This window comes from Coloeus monedula (assembly GCF_965178545.1).
Source record: "Coloeus monedula genome assembly, chromosome: 6".
NCBI classification, from domain to species: Eukaryota; Metazoa; Chordata; class Aves; order Passeriformes; family Corvidae; genus Coloeus; species Coloeus monedula.
In genome coordinates this window covers 62,580,967-62,601,798 of record NC_138786.1, presented here as the reverse complement: position 1 = coordinate 62,601,798, position 20,832 = coordinate 62,580,967, and positions in this window count along the sequence as shown.

Here is a 20,832-nt window from a genome sequence, read left to right as displayed (position 1 = left end):
ATGACCATCAAGCCATCAGGGCTGCACAAGGACAGCTTTGATTCTTCCCTGTGAGGGTGGGCAGGCCCTGGCACAGGTCACCCAGAGAAGCTGTGGCTGCCCCTGGATCCCTGGAAATGTCCAAGGCCAGGCTGGACATTGGGCCTTGGAGCCACCTGGGACAGTGGAAGGTGTCCCTGCCCATGGCAGGGGGTGGGCTGGGATGATTTTTAAGGTCCCTTCCAACCCAGACTGCTCTGGGATTCTGTGACACGTCACTTAAGGCTCAGATGGTTGAAGTCGTGTGTGGGGGAGAAGATCACCCTACTAAATAACCCCCTTTTGTGGGGTAATCCATCTGAAGATGCAGCTGGGTGGATGAGATCTACCTTTAAACAGATGATTTTCTTTAAGTTTGTAATTTAAGAGTGCAGCATCAACGCTTCACTTAATGGAGTGGGGGTTTTTTTGGTGGACAGCCGCCTCCTGGGATCTTCCTGCCAGCGTTTAATCCTTTAATGTGAGCTTCATGGATATTCTGTGGCGCTTAGGTTTTAACAGCAAGTTGAGGAGCCCCTCCCTGCCTTTGTTAAGGCAATGTTACACCTGGCCCTGCTGGTGCTGCGAGTAGGATCCATGGTGGGATCCTTTTTCCCTGCCCACCAGAGCTTCAATTCTTGTTTGTGCCAATCTTCTCTTTTTTTGTGGTCAGCTGCTGGCTCTGTTCAATGGTCCAGCTGCACAAATCCCCACTAAAAGGGGAAACACCATCCAGCATCTCCCACCTGTAAGGCATTGGGTTTCTTGGGGCTTTTTGCACAGGCAAAGATGAGAGTCTGATGCTCTTCACAGCAAGGAGTGACACGGAGCTGGTTCCTCTGGTTGTGTGTCTGCTTTCCTGGGCTTTCCCTGAAATGAAAATTGCATCCTGCTGCATTTCAATGCTTGGTCACCTATGGAGTGAGTCGCTGGCGGGCTGTGGTGGTGTTTGCAAGGATTTCCAGGCCTTCAGCTTCCTCCTGCTCTTCCCAGAGTCTGCCCAGGCTGTTGCTTGGCTTTTGGAGCTATTTGTCAGGAAAAAGGGTTTAAGGAGCTCCTGACACCTCTGTCCTTGCACAGGGCTCCTCTCCTTGCCAGGAAGCTGGAGCAGAGCATGGTTGGCTTGGAAAATATTTTGGGTTCCGACTTTTAGAGCAGGGTCAGCACAAACCAGCCACGACCCCCCCAAAATGTGGGACAGCAGATCCTGCTACGGCCACCAAATCCTCCTGGGAGGGTGACAGAGGCCACCACCCTGAGGGACAGAGCTGCAGAGGGAGATCAGCCGGCCCTGGGAGAAACTCTTGCCGTGGGGTGGCTTAATTACATCCTCACTTGAGCAGCTCAGGGCCCTTTGATGTGGGGACGTGGCGCAGGTATCTCGCAGAGGAAATGTCTCCACATCAGCCGCCGTCTAGACTGCTGTGCACAGCTGGGAGCGGCTGACTCAGCCCATCTGCATCCCCCCCTTCCGAGGTGACTCCTCACAACGCGGGTGACAACGGGATGGCAGCCCTGAGCGGAGGCCACGGCGCTCCCAGGAAGCCGTCAGTGCCCCGGGAACAGGGTGAGCTGCTCCACACAGGCAGGGCTGGCAGGTTGCTTTGCCTCCTATGGCTGCTCCAGGAATGCTTCCACAGGCTCCCAAATCCGCTGCAAGGGATGTTTTCCCTGTTTTCCAAGTTATCCCTTTGCATCATGAGAGTTCAAGGCCACGTTAAGTGTTCCAGGCCAGGTTGGACGGGGCTTGGAGCAAGCTAGGAGAGTGTAAGGTGTCCCTGACCACGGCAGGGAGTGGAATGAGATGGTTTGGAGGTCCCTTCCAACCCAAACCATCCTGGCATTCCATGATTTTATGCAGTGACCAGTGATTTGCTCCCCAGTTTTCCAGGCTGGACCCGGTCCCCACCAGCCAGGGACAAGTCATGTCCAAGTTCTGCACAATTTGGGGTGAAACCATGACTTAATTGGAGCTTGGATGTCACTGGAATAGCTCCTAGCAGGGAGTTGAGCTAATTAAAATCCATTTAGGGGAGGGAACTATCTCTTCAGTGGCAGGAGGCAGCAGCTTCGTGGGCTCTAATAAAGTCAGAGAGGAAAGCATGGGTCATGGATACGGGGACGCTGCTCGTTAAGAACCTTCGGGGAGGAACCACTTTGTTCAGTTACCTGGAAATGTAGGAACATTCCCAGGCTCACAGCAGGGAGGTGTGAGCTTCTGGCTCCTCTGCTCTGTGGGGACATCAGCTGTAGGGTTGGCACAGCTCCTCCAGCAGCGAGCAGGGATGAGCCCCACCAGCACCGGTGAGATCCAACACAGAGACAAGAAGGAAAATACAAAATAAACGAATAAATTTTGTTCTTTATTCTCCCTGTTAGGCCTTAAATGTTCTCTGTGTCTCCCACAACCTGGGAGAGTGGTCCTGCACCTTTGGGGACCTCTTTTTTGGCTTTCCCAGCTTCCTAAACCTCCCTCACAGGGAAGAATTTCTTCCCAGTATCCCATCTGGCAGTGGGAAGCCATTCCCTGCGTCCTGTCCGTCCATCCTTTGTCCCAAGTCCCTCTCCAGCTTTCCTGGAGCCCTTTAGGCCCTGGAAGGGGCTTCCTGGAGCCTTCTCCTCCCCAGGTGAACACCCCCAGCCCTTTAGGACAGGGAACATGCTTCCCAAATCCAGAAGAGAGGCAGACTGGAGTCCTTCTAAAGCTGGCTCCCGTGCCAGCAGCACCTTCCCTCCTCAGTGCTTTTCCCACTTTTGATCTCAAGAGACAAATAGAAACATCTGACAAGCAAATGACACTGTTCCCTCCCAGCCCTACCCCACCACGGAACCGCTCCCTTCCAGGTCCTGCACCCATGACCTTTGGGAAAAATGCCACTTCCAGGGGCTGAGCAGAGGTTTCATTCCCCAGTCTTGGTGGGCTTCGGGTCTGGTGTCCCTCAGCCATGAGTCTTCTGCAGTCCAACCTTGCAGGAATTCTGGTTTTCCATGATGGGGAAAGGGCTCCCTTTTCCCCATCCTGCCCTTGGAAGGTTGGCTTAACCCAGCTACGGGTTTCTGTCTCCCACCACTCGCCGCTCCCCCGATAAAGATCCGTGTGAAATTTATCTCGCCATCTTTCATTAAAATAAACCAATTAAGCAACGCTGAGGAGCCTCTGATCCAGGCCAGCTTGGTCAGCTGGTGTATCCACGTTTCCAAAGCATCTTCCCTCTCCGCTTACCCTCACATCAAAGCAAGCCAGGGACCAGCCCTGTCCTTGGAGCAAAGCCTGTCAAGAGATTGGGGAAACAGCTGATTTAATGCCGAGGAAATTAGTAACCAAATGAGTTCTTAGCCAAACGGCTCCTCTTCTTGATCTTGGGAAAAGTGGTGTTTAAATTCTCGATCTCATGGTTTTAGACTCAGGAAATGTGATTACACATCTGTCATTATTTTACTCTTCTGTGTTGATGGCTCATATTAAACAAACCACATTCCTGCATCGCTTAGTAATCTCTGCTGTTCCCTTTCCTTGCTGAGGAGACAAGTCCCAGCTTGACATCCCCATCCCTGTTGATCACAGCTCCACTGTGAACCAACCGGCAGAGCCGTGCCGGCACCAGCTGCAGGAGCATTTGCTCCCCCAACCTCTTTTCTCCAGCTTCCCACAACTTCGTAGCCCCCTTTTCTCCTGAACAACGTTTAGGTGAAGAGCAGGACATCCACACCCTGCTGAGATCCATGTGTTTCTTGGAAAGGTGGTCCGGCCTTCCCTTGTCTTCCATTGAGCAGGTAAGAACACGCGCTTTGGGGTTGGACACCAGTCAAAAAGGGTAGGTCCTTCCAAGCAGAGCACGATTCCCAGGGATCCTGGCGTCTCACCAGCCCAGGAGGACGTGGAGAGCCCCACGGCTCCTGCGGGATGGGCTCCCAGCGGCCACGCAGGAGGAACCTGCTCTGAAAAACGCCACCCCTGCAGCGACACTGAGTTTTTCTCTTGGTGGCTTTATCTTCCAGTTGTGCTGAGACAACGCCGAGCTCGCCATGGAGCTGCTGGAGGAACCTGACTCATAGATGTTCCCAGCACCAGGTAGGGAAACAAGGGCCTGTTTTAATGGTGTTGGGGAGGGAAGGGAGTGGTGGGGGCAGGTGGTGACCTGGTACTGGTGGGGACATTGGAGATGTGGAGCTGTGGTGTTGACTGAGAGGTGCCTGTCCAGGTGTTTTCCATGGCTTGTGGAATCCTTCCCACCTGCTGGAAACTCAGCAGAGGACCTCAGGGAAATCACGTTGTCGGGAAGCTTTGCCTTCTCCTGCTGAGGACACGGTTGGCCAAGTGTTGGCAGCCATGCTCCTTGTGGCCATGTTTTTCCTTTATCATGGAATTTTGGCACAAGAGCTGTGCCAGGAATGGTGAAGATGCCTGGGAATTCTTGTGGAGGATGGTATGGTCTTGGGAAAACCCTGAGCTCCCGGTGCAATGCCATTTGCTTGGATCTTGGGTTTTCCCTTGGTTTCGTTGGTGTGATTTCCATCTTTTGCCTGCGCCAAGCCCCAGATTTCTCCCATCCTGGCAGCGGCCAGAGGTGGAAGTGTTGGAGTGGATGGGATGTGCTCCTTGTCAGCAAACCTGCCATGATTGTGCCAGACTGATTCCTGTGGGAGAAGCAACGTGGCATCGCCCTGTCCTTGTCAAAGTTGAATCCGTTTGGTTAAAAACAGCTCCTTTTGTTCTCTGCCATGTGACATCGGGAGTTTTCCTCCACCAACCCCTACAGGACGGGAAGGGAAGGTCCCGGTGAAGTGGGATCGAAGTGAAACAGTGGTGGGAGTGGGAGGGCAAGGCTGGGTGTGGGCAGGGGACCACTCCTTGCTGTGGGAGGCTGGGTGAGGTCCTGGGGGCACCTCTGCTCCCACCCTGCACCCGGCAGCTGGGAGAGATCCAGTTCCCTTGGTGCAGGGCTTCCAGAGCTCCATCTTCCACAGCCACCCACCCAAGGGTGCTCTGGGCAGTGGGTGCAGCGCTCTGCCTTCGGTCCTGGTGCCTGTTGCTTCCAAGCTTCCATAACCTGAGGAATGAGCTGGGATTGCTGAATTCCAAGCTGCCTGTAGCCTTTGGGTTTTTATATATATGTGTATGAGTAGGTGTTCCTCGGGTGTTTTTGGCAGGGATCCCTTCCGGATTGCATTGGGTCACACAGTTTGGGGACAAGGGCTCAGGAGCACTTTATGCTTCGTGGCTGGTCTTTCCTGATTTGAAATCACCTGCAAGGTTGATGTTGGCACAGATACTGTCAAACTGCTGGAGCCAGTCCAGAGGAGACAAAGAAGGTGCTCCTCTGCTCTGGAGCCAGGCTGGGAGAGCTGGGGGTGCTCACCTGGAGAAGAGAAGGCTCCAGGGAGAGCTCAGAGTCCCTTGCAGGGACTAAAGGGGCTCCAGGAGAGCTGCAGAGGGACTGGGGACAAGGCATGGAGGGACAGGACCCAGGGAATGGCTTCCCAGTGCCAGAGGGCAGGGATGGATGGGAGATTGGGAAGATGGTGGGGAGGCCCTGGCACAGGGTGCCCAGAGAAGCTGTGGCTGCCCCTGGATCCCTGGAAGTGTCCAAGGACAGGCTGGACGGGGCTTGGAGGAGCCTGGGCTAGTGGAAGGCGTCTCCGCCCATGGCATGGGGTGGGACTGGATGTTCTTTAATGCCCCTTCCAACCCAAACCGTTCCATGACTGTGAAACTCCTCTGGACCCGGTGGAACACGGGACCAATGTCTCTTGGCAAGCAGAGCAGCCTGGGAGGAGCGTCTGTAGGATGGCTCTTTTTAAACAATTAAGAGCTTCTCCAGCTCATTTCCTTCAATGCCCTCACAGAGCAAATCAGCTTAATTAGCAGTCTTAGAGAATAATTAATTTTCTCACAGGTTTTTTTGATAGCTTCTTTAAAGCAAGAGGACTCGAGCTGCCGCTGAGCAGCTTCTGGCACGACAACAGCTCAGTCCTTTAGCTGGAGCCTGCAGACCCCAAGGCCCCTTTATTCCCTTATGGGCAGTGGGAAAGGCCAAAAAATGGCACAAGAAGGGACCAGTGGCACAGAGCAGTTTTCCACACGGTTTTCCATCCCCAGCATCCCATGGAGATAGATGCAGCTTATCAATGTCCTAGCAAAGCACTGACGTGTGGCCCCAAAACCTGCTGCCCAGCCAACTGATAGAAAGAGGTTTGAGGCTCCAAAGCCATAAAAATCAGGTTTATTTTCAGCTCTGCCTCTGCTTTTAATGACAGGAGGGTCTGCTGTTGTTTAGACCTGAGTGGAGAGACTTTAATTACTACTTTGGTGCCAAGGATGTAAATATGGACTCGGGGAAGCAGCGAGGGTTATTAAAGAGAAAAGACTGTAATTGCTGGGCCCCTCCCTCTCCATCAGATTTTCCTCTCGCTCCGGTTTGGAAAGGACCGGCTGATCCAGTCGGGCTGTCTCTGGCCACGGGTTGCAGGCTCTCCCTGAGGAAGGGGAATATCCAGCAGCACCCACCCAAGTCAGGATGGAATCACCTTTATCCACGCAGGAAAACTCTGTAGAATCCCTGGATTTTAGCATGGCCACACAGAGATGTTTGCAGAGTGAGGAGCAGGGCAGGCATTTTGGGTGGGTTTCCCCTGGGGAGATCTTTTTGCAGTGGAAGAAACTCCCAGCCCAGCTGTAAACAGCATCTCTCTCAGATGCGAACACTCCCATGGCTTTTTCTTTAAAAAAAAAAGCAACTCCTGTCTTTGATTTCATTTAATAATGGATGAATTATCAGAAATATGTGCTGGCAGGCAGCCTGGGTTTTGTCAGGAGGCAAACGACTTCAGTAACGCGTCGGTTGAAAATATTTTGAAAAAGAAAAAAAGGGAGCGAGAACAAATAAAATAAAAAAATAAAAAGAAAGTCAGTCTATGCGAAAGCCTCCGGGGGTGGGAAAAAACCCCAAGCTGACTGCAGAACTTTTTTTCTCTCCTTTTTCCTTCATGCCTGCGCTGAGGGTGGGACTTGTCTCCCCGAACTCATGTACCTCCAAGAGCACACTGGCACTTCCGTGGGGTGGAGGGGGAATATCAGAGCTGCATCCCCTCAGGAGGGGCCTCATCTCCTCCAAAAATTCAGGCACAGCCTCTCGGAAGTGGGGGTGCAGAGGGGCGATGCTCCTGACCACATCTCAGCCGTGCCCCACTCCCGGCCACGCACCCACATCGCCCATCCCTCGATCCGTGGCCGTGCCCGTCCCCGGGGCGGCACCGCGGGGAGCAGGGAGTGGGTGCCAAGAGGGACTTTTGCCCCAGGGCTGGAGCGTGTGGGGTGAAGCAATCGCACCCAGTCATCGGGCAGGAACGGGGCGAATCCAGGGCGAGCAGGAGCCGGGGGAAGGCAGCACCTCCCCGGCGGCCTGCACCGACACGCCGGGCCCGCGGCTCCGGCACGGCCTCCCCACAGGGCCCCGCTCCTTCCGCCCCTCCAAAGCCATCCCAGCACGGGCTGGGCGGAGGATGGAGTGAGGGCGGCACTGGGGAGAAAGATTTGGGGGTGTCGGTGGGTGAGGAGCTCAGTGTGAGGTGCCCGTGTGAGCTGGGAGCCCAAAAACCAACTGGGTGCTGAGCTGATCCCACAGCGTGGGCAGCAGGGAAAGCGGGGGAGGGATTGTCCTCCTCTGGTGCACTCAGGTGAGACCCCACCTGCAGAGCTGCCTCTGGCATCTCCAGCACCGGAAAGATGTGGAACTGCTGGAACAAATCCACAGAAAGCCATGGAGCTGTTCCGAGGGCTGGAGCTCCTCTGCTCTGGAGCCAGGCTGGGAGAGCTGGGGGTGCTCACCTGGAGAAGAGAAGGCTCCAGGGAGAGCTCAGAGCCCCTTGCAGGGCCTAAAGGGGCTCCAGGAGAGCTGCAGAGGGACTGGGGACAAGGGATGGAGGGACAGGACAAGGGGGAATGGCTTCACTCAGATCAAGGTTAAATGGGATATTGGGAAGGAATTCTTCCCTGTGAGGGTGGGGAGGCCCTGGCACAGGGTGCCCAGAGAAGCTGTGGCTGCCCCTGGATCCCTGGAAGTGTCCAAGGCCAGGTTGGACAGGGCTTGGAGCAGCCTGGGCTAGTGGAAGGTGTCCCTGCGCATGGCAGGGGGTGGAATGAGATGTGATTTAAGATCCCTTCCAACTGAAACCATTTCAGGATTCTGTGACTCTGTGATCCCTTTGGTCACCCTGCTGGCTCTGGATGTTTTTTCTGGCTTTGGGATTCATGTTTGGGATCCCAGCACTGGTGATAACATCATCGCCTCCCACAGCCACGGTGGCTTTCACTGTGTGCAGGGGGATTTCCCACCTGTCCTGCATTTGCCTGATTTTGAGATGAAAATGGAGAGACAGGGAATTGCATCCTAAAAGCCTGACTCCATTTCAGCTGCTTGCTCCAGCCGATGAATTTGGCTTTGTTTCCCTCTAGAAAGGGATTTCTCTTCTCCAAAGAAAGCAAAGCCCATGTGAAGAAGGTCTCTATGGGATGCTCGGCCCTGGCATGTTTGGGATCAGTCCCTGTGTCCTGACAGCGTGGCTGAGGCAGGAGATGCTACTGAGCCAGATTCCATCCCACTCCTCTGTGCCTGAGTCAGAGTGAGTCAGCCCTCTGGATTGCTCTCCTGCTGCCCCGAGCCAACCCAGCATATTTATTAGTTAATTAGTTTGCATTTCCTCCTCCTCTCTTCCCTTCCCTTCCCTTCCCAGTGAACCCTCTCCCTCATCTTCCCTGCAAAGCAAGCATCGGGGACCTCCATCCCATAAATATCCCCATCACCCCTTCCCGAAAGCATCACCCTTCCTGCACAGACACCCAGCTCTTGGTCTCCTGTCCACGCAGTGGGTGGCAGGGGGGACCCACACTGCTTCCAGCAGGTGATCCAGGGTCCATCCCAGCCTTTTCCCTACGAAGACCCAATTTTAGCCCTAAAATATAAGGATTGAAGTTATTTTCCTGGCCGTTTTTCCTGGCAGAGGGGCCGCCGTGCCCCATGACACAGGAAGGGTGCAGGCTGCTATTGTGACATCCCGATGAGTTATTAGCAGAGGGGGAAGTGTGTTGAGGATTGCAGGGAACAGGAGGAGTCCTTGGTGGTTTGCAAACTGTCCCCAGGGCTGGTTTTGCTCCACATCCATGCTCTTCATAGACTCATGGAATCCCAGGATGGTTTGGGTGGGAAGTGATCCCGTTCCAAGCCCTGCCATGGGCAGGGATGTCACGCACTAGATCAGGATCATCCATCTCTGCTTTCCAGAGTTTTATCCCTTAGGGAAGTGCCTGAGCTGGGTCCCACAGCCTGGCTGAGCCCTGCACGTGGACCAGCCTCATCCTCACCAATAAAACCTGGGATTTAGCTAAAAACCTGGGATTTAGCTGAAATCCTGATAAAAAACAGGGCTGGCTAAAAAACCTCCAATCACACTGGCTGCTGGAGGAGAGGGTCTGTCATCCATGGGGAAAGGAATGGGAATGGGTACAGGAATGAAGGTGCAAATGGAGATGGGAAAAGGAATAGGGATGGGGTGGAAATGGGAATGAGGATAGGGATGAGAATAGGGACAGAAACAAACATAAGGATGGGGATAAGCATGGAGAAGGGGATGGGAAAGGTGACAGAAGTGGGGATGAAAATGTTGACAGGAATGGGGATGGGGACAAGGATTGACGATGGGAATGAGGACACGAACAAGCTTAGGGATGGGAATCTGATGGGAACAGGGACAAGGACGGGGATGGGCATGGAGAGAGGGAAGGGATAGAAAGGGAAAGGGAGCAGCCTCCTTCCTGCATTCCCGCCGGCTGCCGGCTCAGCCGGCTCAGGGAAGGAGCAGCTTCCCTACCCTCGGCTGCCCCGCCTGGGTGGGGAGGGTTTTTCCAGCGCTGAGGGTTTGCAAGTGAGGCACCAGAAAGCCGACGGGAAGGAGCAGGTAATTTTTATCCCCATGAACTCAGCGCTGCCACTTCACTTGGAAAACCCATGGATTATCCTGCTGTTTGCTCGCGCCCTTTGTTCTTCCTCATCCAGTTTCCCGCAAGAGGGATGGGGAGACCTGGAGGAGCTGGGCAGTGTTAATGGGGCACGTTGGGTCTGATAGGAATCAGGTCCAGCTCTATCTCATCTCTGCTGGAGGAAAAAAAAATCTCATTTTCTCTGGCTTTGCTGATTAAGGTTTAATTACCTTGAATGCAAATGATTCATCAAAGGAACACAGATGATATTTTTGTGAGAAGTTCATGTGTAGCCTGGGAAGGAAAGTGTTTATTGATGTGCTCTCTGAGCAGGTTCTGCTCAGTGTCAGGCAAAGCTTTTGGGCAGAAACAGGGAAAAAATTACCTTTGCTCTGCTCCCAAATCGCTTTCCCTTCCCTGAAAGATCTCCCTGAGCACTTGACAGCATCACACAGCCCATTGCACAAGTGACTTATATTTTCCTGCTCTCCAGATCTGCAAACCTTTTGCTGGGAATTGCCCAGACTGGGGAAAAATGGGGCCTTTGCTGGTTTTCCATGTTCTTTGTGTGAGTTCATATGCTGGGAGATCTGATTGCAAAACCAGTCCTGGAGTGAGGGAGACAGAATTCCGGGCAGGTGTTCCCACTGCACTTGGGGAGCCTCTTCTTTTCTTTTGGGGTGTGTAATTCCTTTATCTCGCTTATCTTTCCTAGAGATGCCTCTGTAAGCCCAGAGTGAGGCTTGCTGGGGAGCCAACCGAGTTAGCAGGGCTGGCAGGAACTATCTGATCCCCCAAAATTAAAGGGAATGACAGTGTGGGAACACAGCTTGGGGCGCCAGTAGCCTGTGCTAGGAAAAACCACCTCGGCTTTGCATCCTGATGGATTTAAAGCAGGTAAATGGCTGAGGAGGGGTTGCCACCATTTATTTACAACCCCAAGGGAGCTGATCCTGCTGAGATGGGGCTATGGAGGGAAAAGGACCTTTCTGCACAATTCCTCCCCCCCATAAAAACCCCTGGCAATAGAACACAAAACGATCCTGTGGTTCTTGCCCTTCCCAGAAATGACCCCAAAGCCTCTGGAACACCCTGTGCTGCTTATCCAGCTTCTTCCCACTCTCCTGCAGATGTTTGTAGGAATGAGATGCTCAGGGGCAGCCAAATTCCCCTGAAAACCCCAACGTGGGGAATGGGGCCCGAGAATGTAGCAACACAAGGATGCTGGCCTCAGGTTGAGGGGCAGCCATGCATCCATCCCCCCAGGAATCAGACATTCCCAAGAGCAGATAAAAGGGATTGGGGCTGGCTGCCTGCCCATGGAAAATCCCAGCCCAATCTTCTCACCTGGAGCTGTTTGCAGTCTTCTCCTCCATTAGCATAAGCAAAGCTGCCTCGATGCTGCCTTCGATCCCGCTCAGCTGCTGCTCCTGTTGGGATTTGAGGCTGGTTTTAATGTCATTCCCTCCTCCCCTGTGGCACCTGGAGCAGGACCAGCCTGGCACGTCCCGGCCATGGGCAGACAGACACATCCCAGTGGCTTTTCATCAGCTGGGCACCAGCGGCCCCAGCCCTGCCCCGCAGCCATCGCACCCATCCCATGGGTCAGCCAGGGAAATTCCTGAGCCAGCCATCCCCTGGGCTGGCCACTCATGCTGGAAGCTGTGGGAATGGTCCTTTGGCACCCCTAAACACCCACTTTTCCAGCTCATAGCAAAAAAAAAGCCCCACTGTCCAAGCCCCCAAGCACCACTGCGCTCTGCAAACACAAAATAATCGATCTGCAGGTGTTTAGAACTCATTTGCATAATGCAAAGATATTATTAATTGCTATTTAGCAGTCAAACAGCACTAATGGCACCTGGTACAGGGAGGGAATATGCAGCTGGGCCTCTGCAACTGGAAAAACACCCAGCCCTGTGTAATTAAATGTCTTCTCCAGGCTCACCCCACCCGGCTGGCCTGGGCACTTGTGTGGGAAGCTTCCCACGCCGCTGGGATGGGGCAGTGCTGGGATGGAGCAGTGCTGGGATGGGGCAGCTCCAGGCTGGAATTCTGCTGGTCCCACAGATGTGTTGTCCTTTCCTGGTGTTGCTGGGATGAGCGAGGAGAAAAGGATCTCTCCATGGCGTGGGGAAGGAGCAGCACCATTCCAGGAGCTGGTAGGAGTGACCCCTGCACAGGGTAATTGGGGTGTCTGAGGGATGAGATGTGGCTTAGGTTTAGGCTTAGGCTGGGTGTGAAGCCCAGCTCAAGGGAGGGCAGGCCTGGTATTCCTCATGCAGCAGTGGGAGATCCAGCCCTGTCATAAACACAGCCATGGGAATGTGATAAATCCAGGCTGGCTCCTCAGGTAGGGTTGTTTGCTGAGCTCGGAGGGGGAGGAATGGAAAAGGCTTTTTGTGCCTTGGAAAGTGGCCTGATTCTACCTGAAAAACAGGGATTTATGCTTGGAAAAATAAACTGTGAGTGTTATTTTCTCTACTTTGTTTAGCTGATTGCCTCCTAGGAGCACGGGCCGGGCAGATGCGTGTCTGCAGCAGCATTCTGTGTTCCTGAGAAACTGGGAAAGCCTCAGGCATTGGGAATATTGCTGTAGAGAGGGGGAAATCCCCAGTGTGGGTGAGGGTGGTGAGGAGGTGGCACCAGCCTTTACTCCACAGGCCTGGCAGAGGCTGTGCCAGGCACAGGGGTCCTGGCTGCTCCGGGGAGTGATGCTGCAGCTCTTTCCTTACACACAGAGCACAGAACTGGGGACTTTGTGATTGTTTTAACTTTGTTTGGGAGGGATTTTTGGGTTTTGGGTGATGAGCTGGAACAGGTGCTGTGGATCTGGGGACCTCCAGACTTTCCAGAACACCGTGGGACTGGACAGAGCCATGAATTCCTGCTCTGACAGCCCAAATCCCTCCTTTCTTCAAGGTAGCATCTCTCTAATCACTGGTGGCATAAAACAAGGGACTCCCAGAGTGTGCTGAGGGCTTGTGGACATCGGGGGAGTGAGTTGTGCTGCCACATCCAGTGGGAGGATTTGGGATGTAAATGGGAGGATTTTGGGGTGTAAATGGATTCAAACTGCCAGAGGGCAGGGTTAGGTGGGATATTGGGAAGGAATTCTTGGCTCTGAGGGTGAGGAGGCCCTGGCACAGGGTGCCCAGAGAAGCTGTGGCTGCCCCTGGATCCCTGGAAGTGTCCAAGGCCAGGTTGGATGGGGCTTGGAGCAGCCTGGGATAATGGAAGGTGTCCCTGCCCATGGCAGGGGGTGGGACTGGATGGGCTTTAAGGTCCCTTCCATCCCAAACCATTCTGGGATCCCATAAATTGGGGGCAGCTTAATTAGCGGTGATGGCTGAGCCTGGGGACTCCCCTTCTGCAAAGCACCAAAATTAAGGAATTCCTTTAGAACAAGGGCTCTGAGGGCTGGGTTTGCACCAGGAAAGGTGCAAAGGGGTGGAGAAAGTCATGGCTGGAGATGAAGGCATCTGTGCCTCCCACTCTGGGCTTTTAAAGCAGGATGGGATATGGGGTGAGCCAGGATGGGAGTTACTGGGTGGGATAACACAGCAGGACCCTGGTTCCTCTGCAAAAACCACGTTAATTTTAAATACAGCAAGTGCTGATGGAGCAGGGGGAGCTGGGAATGCTGCTCTGAGCAGGGTTTCAGTGAGGTGACAGTTCCCCAGTGTTTTCCTGGGATGCCCACAGCATCCTTTGTTTGGGGAAGGCCTTGGACAAAGCAACATTGGCACAGGGCAGAGTTGTGCAAACACGAGGTGGGTAAGGCTGAACAAGGAACACCTGGGATTTCTCCCTCACTGCCCATCACGGGCTTCCAGGCACCTTATTTTTAGGATTTTCTTAAAAAAAAAAAATCACTGGAAATAATCTCCTGGGATGGATGAGAGTCAGGGCACTGCATTTCATGCCCCTGCAGTAACGGCTGTCAGGGTTGTCCTTTAAACCTCCATTTCCCAGGGCTTTGTATCTGGATCATAAAAATTCAGAGGAGGGAGGAAGGAAAAAAGGAATTGCATAAAAGGGGGTAAAAGGAGCTTGTAGCCACAGCTGCTTTTGGTTTATCGTGCTCACAGAGCTCATAAACAGCCTGGGTTTGGAAGTGGAGAGGGCCAGGTCCAGCTGCTGTGGGATGTTTGGGGTAGGAGCCCAGGGATTTTGAGGGTGCCATGAAAATGTGAGCTCATGGGAGAGTGGATTGAGGTTTTGGTGATTGGGGCTTGCCCTGATAATGCCTTGCCCAGGGATGAGGGGAGGGGCTGCAGCACCCGCTGGTGTGGTGGGACCCCAAAATGGGGTAGAATCCTAAAATCCCAGAATTATTTGGGTTGGAAGGGACCTTCAAGACCATCCAGTTCCAACCCCCTTGCCATGGGTAGGGACACCTTCCACTATCCCAGTTTGCTCCAAGCCCCATCCAACCTGGCCTTGGACACTTCCAGGGATAGGGCAGAGGTTTGGGAGCTGCCAGGGCAGCGAGGGACATTTTTGAGGTGGCCCAGATCCATCCCCAAAGCCGTGATTCCTCCCTCCTGCCTTGCACCGACTCCCAGACACAGCCCTGGGGAAGGGCGAGCCGGCTCTTTCCCTCCCAGTTTGCTGTAATGGAACCAGTGCCTGGGTCCTGCTGAGAATCCCAGCTTCCCCAGACTCTGGGAAGGGAGGGAGGGATCTAAACATGGAGCAAATTCCCTTGTGGAAGTGCAGGAGCCCGGGCTGGGGTGAGCACTGTCTGCTCCTCCATCCACAGGGTGCCCCTGGCACCCACGGTGAGTGGCTTGGGCGTTGTGTTCACCCCGGGATGGAAATCATCTGTTCCTCCCTGGCCAGGCTGGTTTGGGGCACATCCCTGAGCCTGACCTGGCCTTGGTGTTTACCCTCAGCCCATCCAGGTATCCTGCACATCCCAGATACGAGGGAATGATGTCATTTCAGGGCCATGTTGTCCAGAAACTCAATTTGGTGCTGGTCTGGGAGACAGCATTCTTCCAGCGGGGTCGTTACCAGCTTCCCGAGGGATAAGTACTTTTGGAGCAGGATATCCCTGCTGGGTGGAAGCTGGGGATGAGCATTTTGGCACAGGGCAGTGCCTGTGCCTGACTCACTGCTCAAACATGTCCTTTCCTCTGTGCCATGGATCGGGAGCAGCGTGTGGAGCTGGCAGCGGGAAGCGGCCGGAGATGCCGCAGCTGCTGCTTCCCGGGGAAGTGGCGTGTCTGGAAAAGGCTTCCACTGAGAGTTGCCCCTTCAAACCAAACCAAAATGATGCCTTTTCCTGCTGCAGAGAAGGGAGGGAGGGCAGCGGGAGTCATGGAATCATGGAATTCCAGAATGGTTTGGAATGGAAGGGACCTTAAAGACCACCCAGTTCCAACCCCCTGCCATGGGAAGGGACACTTTCCACTAGCCCAGGTTGGTCAGGTTTTAGATTTAATAACCAAATGTTCTATATACATATAGAAATATGTATATCCACATTTCCACAGGCTTTCCCTGCCATAGGAGCACCCCAAAATCCTGCCTGGAAAAATACACTGCAATAATGCACCGTGGTTTTGCAAGCCCTCCAAATGCATTTGCTCACTCACAGGTTTACAAGAACGTTCCTGGTATTAATTTGCAGCTAAATAAGCAAATAAACACATGAATAAAGTGTTTGCTGCAACAGCAGGGAGATATTCCCAATCCATGACTAAAGCTGTGGGGCTTCAAGGCTTTTTGGGACATGGTGCCAGCTCCAGAGTGCCCCATGGGTGCCAGAGCACTCGGTGGTGCCACCACTGCAGTGAGATTCCCCAGGGAACAGGACTGGGATAAAGCCCAGCCAAAACTTGTGGTTGTTTCTGAGCTGGTGTCCAGTGCTGGTTCACTGTGCAGCCCCAAAAATGGGGTTTTTAGCCCTGGGGGGTGATGGAGCAGAGGGGGATCCCCTTGGGGTGGGATGGAATGAGGGAGGGGGAAGGAGAGGCACTGGGAGAAGTGGGTGGCCATAGTGGAGGGATGCAGGAATTTGGGGAACGCAGCAACGTGCCTGGGGAGCTTGGAGACCTGGGGACCTCAGGGAGCTCAGGAACCTGGGGAATCCAGGGAGCTGAGGGACCTGGGGAGCTTGGAGACCCTGGGAGTTCAGGGATCCAGGGAGCTTGGCTGCAGCTGGCTGGCTCCTGTCTGCCATTAATAAACACAAAGAGATTAACGAGCTATTTGTGGGAGCCCATTAGACAAATATTAGCCCAGCTATGGATCCTCCTGGAGGCTGCCTCAGTCCATTTCATAAAAATCGATTCTCGTTTGGGTGGGCATCGGGAGAGGCCACAGTGGCTTCAAAAAGCACAGGAATTGCACAAATCCTGCCCGACAGCACCGGCACCTTTGAAACCCCTCATGTGAGGTGCCTGTTTTGATCCAGCCCCAACATCCCACTGCCAGTTTTCCTGGGACTGGTTTTAGGCTGTGCTGCCCGCTGTGTCACTGACCCTGGTGGGAAGCGATTCCCGCTGTCTCCAAAGGGGATTTTCAGCCCTGCTTGGACTCAAACCCTGGGCAGAGGCTGTTGGCACCAGCCCCATAACCCCTTGGGGTGCCAGAGTGGGATCAAGTGGCTGTGGAAGGGGTTAATGGAGTGAGATGAGCTTTAAGATCCTTTCCAACCCAAACCATTCCATGTTCCCACGATTCTGTCACCAGCTGCTCCAGGCTCCTCGAGCCTGGTGGGAGCAGGGATGCTCAGGATGAGCCCATGGTGCTGCTGGGGTCTAAGGGAGCTCTGCTTTTCCCTGCCTTGCACTCCCAACCCCTCTCCCCTTTGGCATCCATCCCTTCCCCTGCCAAATGGAGCGCTGACCTTGGCCGGGGCCGCCGGGAAGCCCCGGAGCACAAACAGCTCTTCACAGCAGCGGTAAATCATTGATAGATGGCTGATGGACACATGGGGCCACAGCCAAGCTCCGTGGGCTCCCTGGGCTGCTTTGTCCCTGGGGATGGAGAGGGGGACGGGTGGCCTGGGCTGGCTTTTCCCTGCTGCAAACCTGTTTACGACGCACGAGGCCGGGGCCCTGTTTCCCTGGACAAAGAGGTGCCTGCCTGTTTTCCTTGGGGATGCGAACAGCACCATCTGCTCTCCAAAGCATCCCAGAAAGTCGTGGTAGCACCAGGAAAGCACATCCCGGCAGGCCAGTGCCACCCCAGGGCACGGTGGTGGGGATGGAGGGAATGCTGAGCCCGTGGGAGCCTTTGTGTCCTTCTGTGATGGAGCTGGGGTTTAAACTATGGGAAAATCCTAATTTAACTGGCTCAGGGTGTGAAGGTGCGACTGGGGTCACTCCAGGAAGGGCACTGGAGGATCTCCAGCTCTCCCAGTGCAAATGTGGTGCTGGTGCAGGACCCCTCATGCTCAATTCATGCCTGATGTCGCTGCACTTTGCGTGGGCACAGAGCAAACCCAGCCCTGCTCCCCTGACCTGCTTGGCACTGGCCCCTTATCCCGGCTTTAGCCCACAGCCACGCTTCCCTGGATCAGGTTTGGAGCAAAACCTGTGCTCCATTCCCAGATTTCACCCTGGCTCCTGCACACTTGTAGCCAAACCCTGCTGCCATGAAAAATACCTGGATGCAGGTGAGCAAGGAGCTGGATCACCAGGTCAGGGATGGAATCCTCGTCCTTTGGAGCGCCCTGATGGATACCCTGGCTCTTTGCCAGTCTTTCACCACCCGAATTCCACTTTTTTTTCTTTTTTTCCAGCAGACAAATTCCCAGTTTTCCTCCCACCCCACCACACCGAGAGGGGGGGATTCTCTCATGTCTCGGGGCTGTTGGTGACCCCCTGAGGGGGCCCTTGCTGGGGTTTCTCTCCCGTTCCAGCCCTGAGGCATCTGCCCCTCTGTCAGACGGGATTGGAGTCACGGAGTGGTGTTGAAGCCGGAGCACAGACGGGCTAAAAATATTCCCCCGCTCGCTCCTGTGATCTTTCCTCCCCGTCCGCCCCTCCCCGCCGCCCTTTCCTGCTTTACAGCACAATTCCATGGGATTTCAGCAGCTCTGGCAGGCTGAGAGCAAACTCTAGGAACAACCCCCAGGCCCAGAGCCACGGAAAAGCCTTTGGGGGCCCCGGAAAACGGAAAGGATGGGGGAGCTGCGGTGGGAGGGGGGACAAGGGGCTTTTTAAAGGGGCTGTGGAAATGCTCTGCGGATTTGGGAATGAGCCGGGGGGGGAGGGCTGTGGGAAAACCAGGCTTACTGCACAGAAAATCCCTGCCCACCTCACCCCGGATTTATCAATAATTTGGTGATAAACCCCATCTTGGCGCCCCGGGTTGGGCGAGGATGGGGGGGTTCGGTTTGGGGGACGATCCCGCCTTTCCCTCCAGCCATCCCGAGGAATCTCCCGGGCTCAAATCGCATCCCGCTGCTGCGGAGGATGCTGGGCTGGAGGAGCTGTGAATGCTGCGGGGTAGATTAGCAGAACGCACCGGATCAGCAGTGCCGAGCCGGGGGGATGCTTCCCTGCCGAGATGCACGCTTGGATTTTCTTGATGGTTCCAACACTTGGGGATTCAGGCTGGATTTTCTCGCTTCCCGGCCTCGTTGGACTTAAATCTCAATGCAGCTCATTTTTATTTTCGTCCTTGCCGACTTCCCAGGCAAAGGCTGGGCACAGTAAATACAGAGGGAGATTTGAGGGGCCGGTTAAATATTGTAACATCCTCCCCCAGGTAAAATCTGATGGAAGAAACCCTCTGGGAGCATCCCCTGAATTCCCAGGGAGCCAGGGGTGGTTTGGCATTGCCAGCATTCCTGAATGCTCAAGGAGCCATCCGGCTCTCCACCTGGATCCTGAGCTGGGGTGTCTCCAGGCCACTCCCAGGGATGCTCCCCCTTTCCTGGCACCATCCAGGGCTGGCTCCTGCATGCTGGGTACCGGCTTTCCCAAAATTCAGCTGGCATGGATGGAGTTGGAGCTGCCCCCATGTGGGAAAGAAAAGTGGGGCAGCACTGGGGCAAAACCCCTGAGGAGGGATCCCAATGTGTGCTCAGGCTTTTAATTATAAACCCAGTTAAAGCAGAGGCTTGATTAGATCTCTGTGAATTGGGTATTTATGGCCAAAAATCAGACGGAATTCTCCCAAACACCCCAGAAAAATGCCGGAGAGGGTCCCACCAACCTGTGCTGGGGGAACAGGGACTCGCCCAGCCCAGCCTGGATAGGGAGGGAGGAAGAGCTTCCTTGGAAATCCCCGTGAAATGCAGGAATGGGAGCGAGGTCCAGCTCCTCTGCGGAGTTTATAGCAACGCTCCGGCTGTTGTGGCTCCGCGCCGGGGTTTCTTTATTTAATTTCTTCCCCTTATGGGCTGAGAACCTTCCCAGCCCCAGCACAGCCTGCTCACAGTAGCTGGGATTTGTTTTCCTCTCTTGTCCAGGCAGGAATTTCTAAATCCCAGCTGCAGCCAGAGCTGGAGCCCTGAAATATGTTGAGTTGGAAGGGGCCCATCAGGATCATCGAGTCTGATGCTGTGCCAGGTGTCATCGAGCAGCGGTGACAACCCTGTCCCCAAATGCACCCCACAAGGCTCGTGGTCAGTGCTGAGGTCCCCGTGCTGCTGCTCCAGGGTAAATTTTCCTAGCAGGGCGTCCCAAAAATCCCTAGCAATGGATGCTGAGCACTGACAGCAGCAAGCTTGGGTTGGCACCACTGATCCATCAGCCTTTGGGAAGGGAATTGGATGCAGAGATTGGGATGGGTTTAGTTGTTATTCTGTTGCTTTTGGAATAATTTTTATGCCATAAACAAAATCCGAGGGAAACTGTGAGATAAGAGAGCTCCCACGTCTCTGTGTCCATCCCTGCCAGTGACAATGCTGGCATTGAAATTCTGGGATGGGAGATGCTCGGCTGGTGATAATGCAGGATCACAGTGAGCCGCTGCTATTTCCTGTCCTCTCCGTATAAATACATCCAGTGTGAGAAAAATCCCTGTATTTTATGGGAATGGTATTTTCAGTCATAACCACAACACCTTTTTTTTCATTAGTATTATTAATTTGGAGACAGGCCTAGCGATGCCATTAGCTAGGCAGAAAGAAAAAAAAAAAAACAACCCCAAAAGAATTCCATTCTTTTTTCCATTCTCCATCTGCGTTTCCGCTCCTTGGGACTCTGAGCGAGATTAAATCCAGAACTGTGAGAGAAATGTCACCGCAGTCTTTGGGCTTTTCCTCTCCCCGAGAGGAGAGGCAGAGCGGACTCTGGCTGAGGTCCATCTTTCCGAGCTCTCCCCACATCGCAGCCTGGGATGGCTTTTCCCAGGGCGTCTCCTCCGGCCTTGGGAGCATCTCCCTGTGGAATGAGCCGAGACATTTCCCCCGGCTCTGGAGCAGCGCTCGCACCCGCGCCATCCACGTCGGTGTTTATCCATCGCCTCGCTGGCATCCGAGAGCTCTTCCTGCTGCTTTATTTAGCCTCTGCGGCAAGGCAGGCGCTGGGTTCCTGTATTCCTGTATTCCACAGGCCTTGGAATGGGGCTGGGGATGGGCTCAGCAGGACTGACTCGTCCTCTTCAGCACTGCAACCGTGGGGCCGTGTCCTGCTTGCGCCTCCCCGCAGCCCTAAAATGTTTTATGGGTTTGGATAAATGAGACAAAGGGTGGCTTTGCTTGGTTATCCCCCTGTGTTAACTGCAGGACGGGTGCTTCCAGAGGGAGTTTTTTGGGAAAAAAGACATTTCTGGCTGGAATGACAGGCCCTGCTTGGACAGGGTGATCCCTGTGCCCTCGGCAGTGGCACCAGTGGCTTTGTAAGGACTCAAGCAGGAGGTGTGGGGTAGAA